Here is a 5,287-nt window from a genome sequence, read left to right as displayed (position 1 = left end):
AAACTTTATGTTCCGTCTAGTGCTGGCAGATTCTCCCTTCCAAACGGACCGTTTGGGGAAAATGGGCCAGGCGTGGGAGTGTCTTCATTTTCTTTTTTTAAGATTTTTTAAAATATGTTTTTATTGATTTCGGAGAGGGAGAGGGAGACAAACATCAATGATAAGAGAGAATCACTGGCCAGCTGCCTCCTGCACCACCCACAGAGGGGACTGAGCCCGCAACCTGGGAATGTGCCCCGACCAACCGGGAATCCAACTGTGACCTCCTGATTCCTAGTTTGACACGCAACCACTGAGCCACACCAGCCGGGCTTTACTAATTTTGAGAGAGAGAGAGAGAGAGAAACATTGAAGTGAGAGAGCCACATCAGTTGGTTGCCTACTACACCCATTGGGGCAGGGAACCTGCAACCCAGGTATGTGCCCTTGACCAGCATCACACCCGCTACCCTTCGGTTTGAGTGCCGACACTCAGCCATGCCGGCCAGGGCCGACCGGGACACTTTTGAAGAGTATCCGCCAGTATCTGTCGAAAGTCTCTCAGTTCAGGTTTGTCTTATGTTTTCTTCTGATCGGACTGATGTGTTTTCGTAAGCTGCGCCCAGGCCCTCACCACCCCACTGTCTGCGTCCAGGGGTTATGCACACATGCAGGCAAGGAAAGACCAAATAGTTGAACAAAAAAGTGCGCCCAGTGCTGTTACCGCTTAGTGAACTACACGGGTTTTATTTATTATTTTTTAAAATATATTTTACTGATTTTTTACAGAGAGGAAGAGAGAGGGATAGAGAGTTAGAAACATCAATTAGCTGCCTCCTGCACACCCCCCACCAGGGATGTGCTCGCAACCAAGGTACATGCCCTTGACCAGAATCGAACCTGGGACCCTTGAGTCCGCAGGCCGACGCTCTATCCACTGAGCCAAACCGGTCAGGGCAACTACATGGGTTTTAGGAGCTCCGAGCCAGGACCTGGAGGCAGAGACTCAATATATGACTTCCATGATTTCACAGGACACAATTCAACCCACGGCTCTCCGCTCGCAGGAGGCGGCTGCAGGAGCCGTATTTCTGCCAGGACGGCTGGGAGGTCCGGGGAAGTGCCATTTCTCAGGGAGGATGCCTTCGGTAAACTTCACATGATTCAAACCTTTGTAGTCCCAGAACCTCTTTCCCCCACAGGAATGACTGTAAAGTAAGTGATCAAATGCGTTCGCACAGCTCGTAAATCTACAACCGTCTCCCACATTTTTTGCTTTTGATGCTGCTTTGTATGGTTGCAGCATAATCTCTGCCCTCCAGCACTCTCCTAGGTTAACAGCACCACCTGTTGAGGAGGTAGTTCAGTCTTTTTTCTTTTTTTTTAATATATTTTATTGATTTTTTACAGAGAGGAAGGGAGAGGGATAGAGAGTTAGAAACACTGATGAGAGAGAAACATCGATCAGCTGCCTCCTGCACATCTCCTGGGGATGTGCCCGCAACCAAGGTACATGCCCTTGACCGGAATCGAACCCAGGACCCTTTATTCCGCAGGCCAGCGTTCTAGCCACTGAGCCAAACCGATTTGGCAGGTAGTTCAGTCTTCGTGGTGTTTCGTCGGGTCCAGTATCCACACCAAAGATACTCATTTGGGGGTGGGGGAGGGGGTTTCAGCACTAGCATCACTACCTTGTGAATGCATGGGTAATGTTACTATATCTTAAAGGAGACATATGTAATACTCTTTGTAATACTTTAAGCAATAAAAAAAAATGACACACCAAAAAAAAATGTTACTATGTCTTTTTAAGGTGGCTTTTCATGACAGTGAATGGCAAAATGACAGCTGCGTAGCCACAGAAAAACAGTTGCTAGAATCCAGAGTGTGCTGAACAGCTTTGTGATTCGCTCCAGAATAATGTCACAGTGTGGTCATTTGTCTCCGGCTACAGTGGCGCCGCCTTGTGGCAGTGGCATGAACACAGTTGATAATTCATTCCATCCCCGGGACTGCTTTGACATTGCCCCATCCCTAATGAGTTAAAATGTTGCCTTTTTTTTTTCTGACGTATCTGTAATTTCTGATGGTTTTATGTGACACTGTGTCAAAGTCGCATAATTCCTACTGCATAGCATGCATACCCCAGAGAGGCCGGGACTTGGCGGTGCGGCTCATGCCCCCGCTGAGACAGCAAAGCTGTCTTGCCCCTGCCCCCCCCTGTTTGGGGTCCCTCCTGTTTGGGGTCCCACAGGAGCCGGGCAAGGCAATTCTGAGAGCGGTGGAGCCCGAGCCCATCAGTTAGGGGCCGGTGACACTACCAGAGCTGGGTGATTTGTCTCTCTGCTATTCCGCAGCCCATTCAGTGATGATCTATTTGTCCTAGAGAATAGATAATGGCAGGTCTGCCCATATTTTACACTTAGGAACCGGCCTGCTCCTCTCCGCCCGGCGCTGCCCATCTGTCTTCGTCCTGGCTCTTCTCATTTCATTTCACAAATTGGGCAACAGGCCTTGGCAGTGACTTATGAAGGCAGATTCCGTGCGGGCAGCTTGCTCTGGGAAGGAAGAGAGGGAGAAGAGGTGGGTCAGCGAGGGGAGGGATGGACAGGTGCAGGGGAAAGAGATGTCATAGACTCGGTGGTGGACAGGAAGGGACCTCAGAGAGGAAGGCGAGGGAGAGCTCCCAGCACAGAAAACAAGGCTGCTGAGGAAGCCTGCTCGTTGAAAATTGCTTGAAGAGCCGAGTCCAATCCTAATAATTAAGTTGGGCTGCACTAGCCGGTTTGGCTCAGTGGATAGAGTGTTGGCCTGCGGACTGAAGGGTCCCAGGTTTGATTCTGGACAAGGGCCCATGCCCAGGTTGTGGGCTTGATCCCCAGTGGGGGGCATGCAGGAGGCAGTCGAGCAATGATTCACTCTCATCATTGATGTTTCTCTCTCTTCCTCTCCCTCTCTGAAATCAATAAAAATATTTATTTTTTTTTAAAGCTGGACCTAGTGCAAAGCCTAATTGTAGTGCCAGCCTCCGGGATGGTCCCCTGTGACTGGCAAGTGTTGGTATCCACATCCTTGTAAAGCCTTTCCCCACACTGAGCTGGGCTGGCATGTATAACCAGTGGGGTATGCAGAAATGACGGAGCGTGACTTCCAAGACCAGGTTATAAAAGTGCTTGAAGCCCTAACCGGTTTGGCTCAGTGGATGGAGCGTCGGCCTGTGGACTCAAGGGTCCCAGATTCAATTCCGTTCAAGGGCATGTATCTTGGTTGTGGGCACATCCCCAGTAGGGGCGGGAGTGTGCAGGAGGCAGCTGATCGATGTTTCTCTCTCATCACTGTTTCTAACTCTCCATCCTTCTCCCTTCCTCTCTGTAAAAAAATCAATAAAATATATATATATTTTTAAAAAGTGCTTGCAGTTTCCACCTTCTTTTCTTCTGGGTCACTCACACTGGGGGAAGCCAGCTGCTATGTGGTGAAGACCTCCAGGCAGTGCCCGGAGAAGCCCAGGTGGCAAGGAACCGAGGCCTCTGGCCAACTCACTGGCCAGCACCCGCTCGCCAGGCGTGTGAGCGCCCTACCTGGGAAGCTGGTCCCACAGCGCCACTCAAACCTGCACAGCCCGGGCACCCATCTTGACTGCGACATCGCAGGAGACCCCGAGCCGGAACCAGCCCAGTGAACCAGTCGCTCCTGGATCCCTGACCCGTTTGGAACCGTGTGATTTAATAAATGTTGACTGTTTCAAGCTGCTCCAATGTGGGATGATTAGTTTCACAGTAATTGGAAATGGCCCGATTCCTTATTCGCGGAATTATTGTCCAACAGCTCTCTGGTTTGCTGCCCGGAACGCATCGTCCATGGGGCAAGAACCCATTCAGACCAGCTGCTCAGTTAACTGGCGTGGTGAGGCAGGGTAAATGGAGTCAGTTAAGCAAAGAAAAGATTCTGGGATGGGAGTGGGGGGGTGTCCTGAGCAGAGGGGAAGGGCCACAGTTAGGATGATCAAACCTCCCGATTTCCCCGGGACAAGGGGGTTTCCTGGGAGCGGGGGGGACTTTCAGTGATGAAACAAAGACAGTTGGGTAAGCTGGAACGAGTTGACCGTTGTAGCTGGGGTAGGGGTGAAGCTCTCAAAGCTGCATTCCAAGTGAGCGGCCACACGGTGGCTCACGTGTGACATGGCGAGGGACGCCCATTTCCCATCACTCTGGGGCAGGGGTGGGAGCATGCCCGGCCTGACTTGGGGGAAGATGGGAAAACCCCCTTTGGAAATGCCTAGCCTAGCGTGAGGAGCCCTCCCTCCTCCCTCCCTGCAGGGGCAGTCGGACACACCAAGCATTTCCTGAGGACTCTCCACGGAGACCAGGAGGGCCAGCGTCGCCCTGCCCAAGGGTCCCGGCTTCCTGTGGCTTCCAGATGCCCTCTGTCACGTGGCCAGCAAGTTGCTATGCAGCCCCTACGGGCACATCCAGTGACAGGTCATCAGGGCTGAGACCCTTCAGTCCGCAGGCAGAGGCTCCATCCACTGAGCAAAACCGGCCAGGGCTGTTTATGGCAATCCATTCAGGTTTTCCGTTTATCATACTGATATAGTTTCCTTTTTAAATAAATCACACATATAATACATGTGCATTGTAGCAACTTTAGAAAACACAGGGGAAAAAATCATAGTTTGAGCCTCACTTTCTTATAGAAGTCATCACTGACCCTCAAGGCCTGTATGGGACCTCCCTTTTTTCTCTTCTTCCCCATTGTAAGTCCTCATGGCCCCGGCACTTCACAGCCTCTGTTGCAATTGGCAAAAATGTTTTTGTTTACATTCCTCACTTACCCAGTAAATACTTCGTGTCACGGGCAGGAGCGGTGAGGGGTGAGAGGCTGAAGGTGCCTGCCTCCCCTTGGGGGGCTCAGAGTCAGTGCTGAGCTGATTTCGCCTCCCCGCCCCCAACCCCCCCAGGCCTTAAGTCCCAAGGGGGCCGGGCCTTACTGTTCTGCCCACCTTTGGTGTCTCAGGGTGTCACACGTTCCCCAGCCAAGCAGACCCAGTACTCGCTGAAGGAATCCCAGAGTTAGAGCCTGCCCTCCACTCCAAGCACACCAGCAAGGAGCCGCCTGCCTGCGGTGGGCACTGCGGGGGGCGGGTGCATGCATGCTCCCACGTCTCTCCGGAAGCCACCAAGCCCTTGGCCCCCGTGTGGGGTCTGCAGGCTCCCTGCTTCTGCTGAGGTCTGTGATCTGGGGGATCGTGGCCGAGCCGGGATTCGTTTGCGGAGCAAAGGAGCTGGACGGGGCAGGAGGAGGGCAT

General features: G+C 52.3%; 1 protein-coding gene and 1 long non-coding RNA gene across 3 annotated transcripts in view; both read left to right on the top strand.

Moving 5' to 3' along the window:
* LOC107182837 overlaps window positions 1–2,273 on the top strand; it is a 2,755-nt gene extending 482 nt beyond the window's left edge. Inside the window, exons 2-3 of one of the 2 annotated variants that reach the window (XR_001513591.1) lie at window positions 1,014–1,337; window positions 1,574–2,273. This is a non-coding gene — a long non-coding RNA (uncharacterized LOC107182837). Of the gene's footprint in view, window positions 1–947; window positions 1,338–1,573 lie in introns of those variants that run through there. The other variant, XR_001513590.1, reaches the window with a different exon arrangement.
* NIPSNAP1 (nipsnap homolog 1 (C. elegans)) overlaps window positions 1–5,287 on the top strand; it is a gene marked incomplete at its 5' end in the record, with an annotated part of 19,184 nt that overhangs the window by 1,370 nt on the left and 12,527 nt on the right. The window lies entirely within an intron of this gene.

This window comes from Myotis davidii, unplaced genomic scaffold, assembly GCF_000327345.1.
Source record: "Myotis davidii unplaced genomic scaffold, ASM32734v1 scaffold478, whole genome shotgun sequence".
NCBI classification, from domain to species: Eukaryota; Metazoa; Chordata; class Mammalia; order Chiroptera; family Vespertilionidae; genus Myotis; species Myotis davidii.
Note: the sequence above shows the minus strand (reverse complement) of the source record. Positions and strands in the feature narration are given on the sequence as shown.